Source organism: Acomys minous (assembly GCF_964271855.1).
Source record: "Acomys minous genome assembly, chromosome: 3".
Classification (NCBI taxonomy): Eukaryota; Metazoa; Chordata; class Mammalia; order Rodentia; family Muridae; genus Acomys; species Acomys minous.
In genome coordinates, this window is record NC_140485.1 from 45,929,932 (window position 1) to 45,940,542 (window position 10,611).

The 10,611-nt window shown below is 42.1% G+C and overlaps 1 protein-coding gene across 1 annotated transcript in view; it reads left to right on the forward strand.

Moving 5' to 3' along the window:
- The window catches only part of RAG1 (recombination activating 1), a gene marked incomplete at both ends in the record, with an annotated part of 28,778 nt that overhangs the window by 845 nt on the left and 17,322 nt on the right, over positions 1–10,611 (forward strand). The window lies entirely within an intron of this gene.

The following is a 10,611-nucleotide window of genomic DNA, read 5'->3' on the forward strand; positions in this document are numbered from 1 at the left end:
CTAGTTAATCGAGTTCCTATAAAGCCGCCAGAGCTCCACCCAAATGCCTCTGCCTTTCCACACCATAGTTGATGAATGATTTCCCTGGCATCTCACGGTGGAGATTAGGCTCAGCATGAGTTCAGGAGGACAGACAGCACACACACCACGGGTCAGGGCAGTGAGCTGTCTTTGGCAAACCTTTCTCCTGGAGGTGTAAGACTCTTTTCTCCAAATCCCAGTGTACAGAGTAGGGTTTGTGACCACGTTTTTCCCCCTGCTTTACAATCAATAAAAGACTCTCTGATGAGGTTTTTTGGGTCTGTTTTGTTTTGTTCCTCCTTTCCTTTCCTTCACTCCCCTCCCGGCCTCCCTCTCCTCCCCACTTCTCTCCATTTCTCTCTCTCTCTCTCTCTCTCTCTCTCTCTCTCTCTCTCTCTCTGTCTCTCTCTGTCTCTCTCTCTCTCTCTCTGTCTCTCTCTCTCTCTCTCTTTCTCTCTCTCTCTGTCTCTCTCTCTCTCTGTCTCTCTCTCTCTGTCTCTCTCTCTCTCTCTCTGTCTCTCTCTGTCTCTCTCTGTCTCTCTCTCTCTCTCTCTCTCTTTCTCTCTCTCTCTGTCTCTCTCTCTCTCTCTCTCTCTCTCTCTCTCTCTCTCTCTCACACACACACACACACACACACACACACACTCTTTTCTTGGGAGAGTGGGTGGCCAAGCACATTTCCGATATGTCAGAGCCAGCTTTCCCCTCCTAGTTCCATCCCGACTGATCCAACACATTAAGATGATAAATTGATCCAATTAACTGCTTTCCTTGAGGGAAAGAACGCAACTGTTGGAGGGGTGAGTATCTGATCTTCCCATGAGTTATGGGTCTGGTGTGAATGAATGGCTAGCTGTTGTCTGACCTGTGTATGTGCTTCCTGTGAGCTGAGTTAGTGTTCTGGCACACAGTGGGGATTAAACCAAGCTCTGACTTGACAGAACCAAGAGCCATATTCACCAAAGTGAAAAATACTTAAAACTTCAGGGACATTCCCTTCTGGATGTTATTTAAGATAATTCAACCAAGCCAGGTGATGTCAACACTCTGGGAGGCAGAGGCAGGTGGATCACTGTGAGTTTGAGGCCAGCCTGGTCTACAAAGTATATATCCAGGACAGCCAACTCTACACAGCGAAACCCTATCTTGGAAAACAAAACAAAGCAAAAAGATAATTTAACCAAAACTTGAAATAAAGAAATTATATCATTTTTTGACATACTTACTTAAAATGATTTATTATTTTATATTAGAGGACGTGTGACTTTGCTATTAGTGATATTTTCTAAGAGATCAGATACTGAAGTTAGGTGTTAACTTACAGCTTTTTTTCCCCCATCCCATGGGGTGGGATGTGGAACAAATGTAAGTTGACACCCTGTAGGATATTAACTAGGCCTGTGTCTATTAAGCAGCAGGCATTTCTTTTCTTCATTGCTCTGATGGCCTATACAAAGAATCTCCATTCTTTGATTCTCCAATGAGTTAGTTCTAGCAACTTATAGGTTCCTTCATACGTTGCTAAGTTGAGCCTGTTTCTGACCTGTCTGAGTCAGTCTTGCTCGCGACTATTTGAAAAGCACTTCCATATGGCTGCGTCCTGCTCCACTGTGCTTCTTTCCAGCCTTATACATGTAATAAACTATGTTTCTTCAGTCAGTCCTAGGCTCACAGGATGTTTGTGACCCACTGATCCAATATTGTTGTGTCTTTGAAAGCACTGGGGTCCTTAGAATAAACTTTAAACATGGATGGCAACAGAACACCAAAGAGATTTATGTAAGCCTTTGCTTGATCCATAGCTTGAACAATGGAAGTGTCTGAATTATAGTCGGATTGTGTAGTGTGTTTGGGTTGTGCACATGTGAGTGGTAAGTGCACTCATGAGTGTGTGTGTGTGTGTGTGTGTGTGTGTGTGTGTGTGTGTGTGTATGCATATTGGTCCTCTTGGGGGCGGAGGCCAGAGGACGATCTCAGGTGTCTCTTCACTCTCACTCTTTGCCTCATTATCTTGAGACAAAGCCTCTCACTGAACCAGAAGCTCAGTTTGGGCTAGCCCAGCAAGCTCCTACTATCCGGTCTCTGCCCTTCACTGTCATAGGCACTTATGGCCATGCCTGGCTCCCTTCCCCTGTGTGGGTGCTGGGTATTTGAACTCAGATCTTCATGCTTGGATAGCAAGTGCTTCTACACACTGAGCTGTCTCCCAGCCCCCAGAATCTGATTTGTGTGGGTTTCCAGTGGCTGCCCAGTGTGCCGCCTTTGAAGTGGTGAAGGCAGAGAGTGTCTGCCCAAGACAGCAGGACGTGTCTGGAGTAGGAAGAATAGGAGAGAGAGAGAGAGAGAGAGAGAGAGAGAGAGAGAGAGAGAGAGAGAGAGAGAGCTCTTTCCAGTGCGCCTGATTAGGATTTATAATTTGTCCCAAAAGGCTATTAAGTTAGAATCCATTTCCATGAATTACCCACAGCATGGTTGAAATAATGTGTTGTTCTCTCTGCAACAAAGTTGCTTCTGGTAATTGTATCTTTGCATTGCAAACATTTCAGATAGAATATGAACCCAGAAGTCTTTTGTTGGGGCAGACATGGAAAGTCGTCCTGATTTACAGCATTTTTTAAAAATAAAGAGTGTGTTTACTGTTCTAGACAGCTAAATAAACATGCTTAATAGGGGAGGCAGTATATAATTCTTTTATAGATTTGGAACAGGCTAGAATGCTTAATGTAATGGTAAAATTAGGTAAATTGCAAGTGCTTGCTTCCAGAGGAAGTGGAGGTTTTTGTGCAGGTGTGTGTGTGTTTTTAACATTCTTGTTTTTCAGTTTTCAGTCACATTAGAATGCACTTTCCATTTTCCCATGAGCCCTGCCTACATTTCCCTTTTCATAAGGTGTTGTTGTTAATACCACAGCAAATCTTTAATCCTAAATTGAACTTTCAGCATTTCATCCACCCCAAGTATTCACTTTCATTTTAATTCTTACTAGAACAGCCTGCTTTCTGAATACTGCTTTAGTGAACAACATACAAGTGTAATTTCTGTATAACAAAAGATTTTTCCTGTTCTGAGAAACAGTGGCTACAGATATTGCTGTCTTTAAAGAAGATTCTGAAGGGGGAAATGATGTTGGATTCCTTTTTTTTTTTTTTTTGATGTTGGATTCCTAATGCTTTCCTCAGTGCTGAGGGCAGTGTTGGCATGCCTTTTAAGGGCTTCCCTGGGGGAGAGGTCATTGCAGTTTTGGGTTTCTGTAGTATAGAAGGGGGGTTCTTTTATTTATTTATGAATTTATTTATGTATTTATTCCTTTTGTTGAGACAGGGTTTCTCTATGTAGCTATCCTGAACTCGCTTTGTAAACCAGGCTGGCCTTGAACTCAGTGATCCACCCTCCTCTCCCTCCCTGAGTGTTGGGATTACAGGCTGCGTCATGGCGCCGGGTTGGGAAGCAGGTTTATAATGGGTGAAAACTTGAAACTGACAAGCAGGAGACACTTCTCATCAGAGCTAGAGATGTGTGCTTTCAGACGGGAACCCCCAGAACTAAACAGGGAAGTGGCAAGAGTCACAACCCAGGGAGGAAATAAAGGATCAACAGTTGGAAAAGAGCCGGGAGCTGGAACTGTTCGGAAGCATTAGTCACATCTATTAACATGGTTTCTATTTATATCACTTAACTCCTGCACTAAAAGCTTCCTTTTGTAGTTAGAATGTTGCAGATGAGGTAAAAAAAAAAAAGAAGTGTACAGTTGCCTCCATATCCAGTCACCTACCGTAAAGTTACTATTTCTCTATGGTTGAAGTCAGGTCATTTCTACTATATTTGCTTTTATAATGCACTTCTGTGTATGAATCACGGTTCCACTATGACTTAAATGTCAACTCTCTCAAGGGAAATCCCTAGGCCAAAGGCTGTTAATACTCCCGGCTCCTGTTACCGACAGCTTCCCAGCCCCATCCCATCATTCCGAGCTCCATGTAGTTTTTGTTGTGCGCAATCCTTCCCGGGAACCCTAGGTTAAATACCTTAGAATCTACCTTCGAAAACAAGGGGCAGCTTTGTCTTGCCAGCCATGATGCAGTTCGTTCCACCTTGCTCTCCCCAGCATGACAGACTGAATAAAACTTTGGGAACCCACCATAATGGAGAAGGCTCCAGACTCCAAGTTTGGTTCCTAATACCTGTATGGCAGCTAACAAACATTTGTAACCCCGGTTTCAGGGGATCTGATACCCTCTGTAGACACTGCACACACAACACACAGACATGAGCAAGAAATAAATCTTTTAAAAATGTGTCAAGACAGAGATATTAAAGCTTTTACAGGATGAAAGCGATACACAAAGATATGTTTATTGTAAAAAAAAATCAAATATTATGTACTTTTTAAAGAACACTTACCTGATATTTTCAATGTGAAAAGGTCTTATGAGTGTTGCTACAAAACTGAAATGATAGAAAAATGAAATATAAGGAGATACAATACCAAATATTGTAAATGTAGCATACTATGGCCAAGTAGGCTGTGGTCCTGTAATCTTGAAGTTTGAAAAGGATTGCTGCACTGGAGGATGGCTCAGTTGGTAAAGCGCCTGCCTGGGTAAGGATGAGGACCTGAGTTCAATCCCCTGAACTCACATAAAAGCTAGACGTGGTGCCACTTACTCATTATTCTATTATTATAAAATTAAGTATGTGTTGAGTACACTTTGTATAATATTGGTTATAGGTCTGTCCTATGTAGCTGTTTATTTTGAAGTATGTTCCTCTAATTACTAGTCTCTTAAGGATTTTTTTTTTAATTACAAAGGATTACAAAACATTTTTTCAAAGCATTTTCCACATCTCTTGAGCTGATCATGTGATTTCTATCCTTAAGTCCACTTATTTGGCTTCATTCCTCAAATCGCTTTTACTTTGCATGACTCTGTTCATTGAGGTCACCTCTCTTTCTGTCTTCAAGTTGGATGTTGTCCTTTGGACTGGACTGTGACTCGTGGTTGGCCTCAGTTTTGTCACTAGGATATTTTTGGTTTGTTTATTTTTTCTTTCCATTTCCTGTTTCCTTCTAAGCAGTTTTCTCTGAACAACAACAACAACAACAACAACAACAACAACAACACAAAAAACCCCAAATACCAGAAGAGTGGATTTGAGCTGCTCTGTTGACTAAGCTGTGTGCTCCAGTGCGACTGTCTTGGAGATGGCGAATGAAGGACTCATCTGATGTGGCCTGCATTTTTTATGAGATGGAGATATGTTAAAAATGCAAAATAATATGACAGTAAGACACAGTGCATAACAATATCTTTGAGCCGAAAAGAGGGGCCTCATAAACTAACTTGCCAGCTCCCCTGGAAATGTTTGTTATTTCATCCACAGTCTATGGTTTAGTTATGGCAGCCATAGGCGGCCAAAAAGCATACGGTGTCCATCCATCCTCATTCTGACAACATATAGCAACTTCTGGAGTTTCTGGCATGTGTCTAGTTTTTATTCCTAACTTCTGGTAGAGTAAAAATCTCTCTCTCTCTCTCTCTCTCTCTCTCTCTCTCTCTCTCTCTCACTTTTCTTTTTTTTAGCAAAAATCTCTTAACTGTTGGATATATTCATAGGCCCCACAATGGGATATTTGGGAAGAGGATCCGTGTGACCCTTGATTAATCTACCTTGAGAGTTTGTGGTTCTTAGAGCTCTTTCATGCCTTTAGCATTTGTCTCTTCATTGATAGCAAGGGTTTTCATGCCATCCGCTTAGTTAACCTGTAGCTTGCAAGCAGCACAGTGTTGTAGTCAGTGCTGATGCTTTAAAATTCTAAGTGGTTGGTTGGTTAAATCCTTGAATGGAATCCTCGGTAGGGGCCTTGGTTCTTTTAGATGGCTAGTTTTAGATGTTAAGTTCGCACTTTATGAGGAGTGAGAGGAGAGGGTCTTTCCCCAACAAACACAAATACTTAAGGTTCCTTGCTTAGTTCTGGTCCCCAGGTGACAACGTAGATTTTTCCTTGTTCTCCTTGGAGACTTAGAGGCGTATGCAGACAAATAGCAGGTGAGGAGGAAGAGCCACCGAGTGTGCTGCAGAGCTATAAACAGCAGCTGCAGAGCTGTAAACAATAGGGCTATTAATACATCAGGAAAAGCCTTGCATGCACCACGTGTGCTTCAGTGCTGCCACCCACTGGTCATTCTCCCAAACTGCTAGCTGGATTTGTAGACCATGACTGTTGGACAAATGGTAACAGTGACTTGCATTGCCAATGCTCATTCAATCTTTTTTATTAGGATGGGAGAAGGTATGTTTAATGTTGGCAGATGTTTGGACACTTTTGTCTGTAGTCACTGCCTTCCCTTTCTAACAGAGAGCCAATCCTATCCTATTCTATTCTATTCTATTCCATTCTATTGTGTGTTTCTGTCTCTATCATTTGATAAAAACACAAATCAATTCAAGTACAGATGACAAATGACACTGTAGATGGTATTTGAATAAGAAAAACTGGTAGGGGGATGCCTAGATTGATATGGATAAACTGGTTCACACCTCCCCGTTTTTCTCACTGCTGTAAAGTGACTGTTCAGAGAATTGGGGTAGTTGACAAATTACATCTATATGGCCAGGATGCCCAGGATGAAGGAAGAGATTTCCTATCAAAGGCTCAGTTTTCTTTATCAGGTGGGGCTGCCCACTCATGGAACATGATGGTGCCTGGTGCATTTGGAACATCTTTGGTGCATCCACACCCATTGATGGTCCCCAGGAGTTCATGGGAGGAGGAATGTTAGGGGAGCTTCGAGTGTGGCCTCTGTGAAAGGTATAGAGAACCAAGAAGTTTTTGTTTTTGTTTTTTTTAAATCACATCAAAAGAGCATGTGAACTGCAAGGCTGTGTGAAGAAAGTGGCGCTTGATGTCATTGTTGCTGTCTTGTGTGTCATATTTTAATCTTTCCTTTAATTAATTAACTAATTAATTATTTATTGTTGCAACTATTTGTACCTTTAGTGTAGAAAAATGGAAAAAGTTCCATACTATGATTCTTCATATTTGCGTAGATTAATTTTATGGCCAACATGAACACCATAGTTGAAATTCTCTTACATAAAATAATGTACTTGAATACAACCCACTTTTTCTACATTTATGCACATTATGTAACACAATGTGTTGTGTGAATAGTTGTTATATAGTATTGTTTAGGGAATAATGTCAATAAACCAGGTCTCTACATGTTTTCCAGACATAATTTTTTGTTCAATGGTTGTTTGAATACTCAGATGGAGAATCCATGGAATTGGAGCCTGAGTGTATATAAAATTCCCAGTGCCAGGCGTGGTGGTACACGCCTTTAATCCCAGCACTTGGGAGGCAGAGGCAGGTGGATCGCTGTGAGTTCAAGGCCAGTCTGGTCTACAAAGTGAGTCCAAGACTACACAGAGAAACCCTATCTTGAAAAACTAAAAGAAAAGAAAAGAAAAAAAAAAGGAAATTTTCCAAACAAAGTTTTGTGGGCAGAAGAGCTTCTCCGGTTTTATAATCCAACAGATTATGAATTAGAAATCCCCACTGAGGCTGGCCAGATGACTCAGTGGGTAAATATACTAGCTGCACAAGCCCGGTGGCTTTAGTTTGATACCCTGAACCTTTAAGAAAGTGAAGGAGACCATCAGCCCCATCAAGATTCCCTCGGAAGTTCACATGTGTGCCATGGCGTGCATCTGCTCCCCCAACACAGTTCACGGGTGCTTTCTTGAAACAGGATCTTGCTTTGTATCCCAGACCGACACTGACCTATCTATGGAGCCTGGCTAGCCTTACACTCATCGTCCTCCGTCCCAGCCCAGGTGCTGGGATTCCTGCTGTGTGTTCCGACACCTGAAGAGTCCTGATATGAACGAGTAGCTGTGGGACTTCCAGGTCTCCTCAGGAGTTCCACGTTGAAGCTCCAGCCTTCCGTGTGTCTGTACTTAACGATAGTTCCTTGCAAGTACCACAGTTTCTTTCATATATGGAATGTATATATATAATAAATAGAGAGGCTATGGATGTAAAAAGGAGGACTAGAGGAGAAAAGAGGCAAGCCGGCCTCAGACTGGGGTACAAAGTAAGATCCTGTTTCAAGAAAGCGTGTGTGAAGTGTGTTTGCGGGTGTAGGCCCATGCCATGGTGCACATGTGAAGTTCAGAGGAGTCGAAGAAAGGGAGAAGGAACAAGAAAGGGTGACAGGGAGGAACAGAGCATCACAAGCTTTCTCTCATATGAAGATTCCAGATTTAACTGCCTGCATATACACATATGTATATATATGACTTGAGGGCAGAATGGAGACTATTTGTAGGGAGGAGCAGTGAGATGGACAGGAGGAATGGAATAGGACAGTGGGAGGTGAATACAGCATGGGACAATAATGTACAGGTATGAACATGTTATAATGACCAATATAGAAAGCATTTCGAAAGTGGGATGCTCTTATCTTTTTGCTATCACCTGCTTCTTATTCCCTCCCTCCCCGTCTCTCCTCACATTGTGCCGTTTGGATCTTTAGCCCATGCCTTTGGCTAATAATCATTTCTCACTTTGTGTCTATGGACATTCTTAGGTTGCATATATACAATAATAGGAGAAAGGCTTGAGTGCCCTTCCTGTTAGGAGCAGGCTCTCAAGGTTGAGTATTAATAAAACATTAACAAACATGGTACAATTGAAGGACTTCTGAAAATGAAGCAGGCTAGACAATAATTGTCACTATATTAGTTACTTTTCTCATTATAGTGGCAAAATATCTAACAAAAAACAAGGAAAGAGTGGTTTATTATGGCTCACAGTTCTAAGGGATACAGTTGATCATGGCAGGAATGTCATGGCAACAAGACATGTGAGGCAGCTGGTCACGTTGAATTCACAGTAAGGAAGCTAGAGTGATGAATACTGGAGGGAGAGGTGGGGGAGGGAGAGAGGGAGAGAGAGAGAGAGAGAGAGAGAGAGAGAGAGAGAGAGAGAGAGAGAGAGAAGAGAGGGAGAGAGAGGGAGAGAAAGAGAGGGAGAGGGAGAGAGAGAGAGAGAGAGAGAGAAAGGGAGAGAGAGAGAGAGAGAGAGAGAGAGAGAGAAGAGAGGGAGAGAGAGAGAGAGAGAGAGAGAGAGAGAGAGAGAGAGAGAGAGAGAGAGAGAGAGAGAGAAACACATCAGGGTTGGAGGCAAGAAGAGGATGAACAGCTGGACATGCTGGCAGGGGTCCAAAGGAAAATTGAAAGCGAATTGGAGACTCTAAGACGACAGGCAACACTGAGTGCGTTGGTGAGCAGATGCAGTGAGACAGGTATCTTGGGGTCCATTTACCATAGGACTTCTGGGAAAATCTTCTCATCATTTGATCCAAGAAGCTATTTGAAAAAGACCTGTACTGAGTCATCAGCTCTCGAGGTCAAGGATCCTCTGTGCATGGCTCAGTCTGAGGACACAGGGCAAATGTCAGGAGATTAGTCTCCGAGTCCTGGTATGTTGGTTACTTTTGACTGCGGGGGAAAATCTCTGAGTCAGAGCTACACAACATTCCAGATGGTGGAAATATATGAACCATGGGACTGGAATGAGATTCACTAGCTTCCTAGAAGAGAGGTGAACAGTGCCAAGAAAGGGCAAATCACTCAGGTTTGTAGATAAGATAAATTAAGCCTGTACATAAAGACTGCACTATAAAACTCTTAGAGCTCATAAACACCTTAAGCAAAGCAGCAGGGTACAAAATCAACAGACCCAAATCAGTAGCCTTCCAGTACACCAACATGAGCACCTGGAGACTGAAATCAAGGGAACAGTCCATTCACAATAATTAAAAAAAAAAAAGGAATAAACCTAAAAAACTTAAGACCTCTATAAAGAAAGACACTAGAAGATGGAAATATCTTATACTGAAAATACATTTGTGAAAAGATAGCCTCTTCAACAAATGATGCTGAAAAAACTGGGTAGCCACATGTTAAAAAATGAAGCTGAACTCCCATGTCTTGTCAAATACAAAATCAAAGTGAAAGAGGATCAAAGATCTGAAATATGAAAGCATTACAGGAAAATACTTCAAGATCTAGGCCCTAGAAAGGGCTTTTGGAAAAGGACAGCAAGCTCGGGAAACAGTATCAAGAACCCACATATGGGGCTCATGAAATGGAAAGGCGTCTGCACAGCAAAGGGAGCAATTGATTGTGGGGAGAGAGAGAGAGAGAGAGAGAGAGAGAGAGAGAGCCAACAGAATGGGAGAAACATTGTGTTGGTTATACATTTGCTAGAGTATTGTCTAGAAACCAAATACCAGGAACCAAATAACTCAACATTTAATGTGCAAATGAAATGAGCACAATTCTCAAAAGGTAAAGCACAAGCCCAGAACTTGTACTTGATCTTTGTGAGCTCAAGTCTATCCTGGTCTACATAGTGAGTTTGGGATAGCCATGACTACACAAAGAAATCCTATCTCCAAAAAAAACGAAACCAAAAATCAAGCAATCTCCCCTCTCCCCAAACCCAAAGCCAAAAACAAAACTCCCTCCCGAAAAAACAAACCAAACCAACCATCTAACCAGAAAAAAACATGAGATACA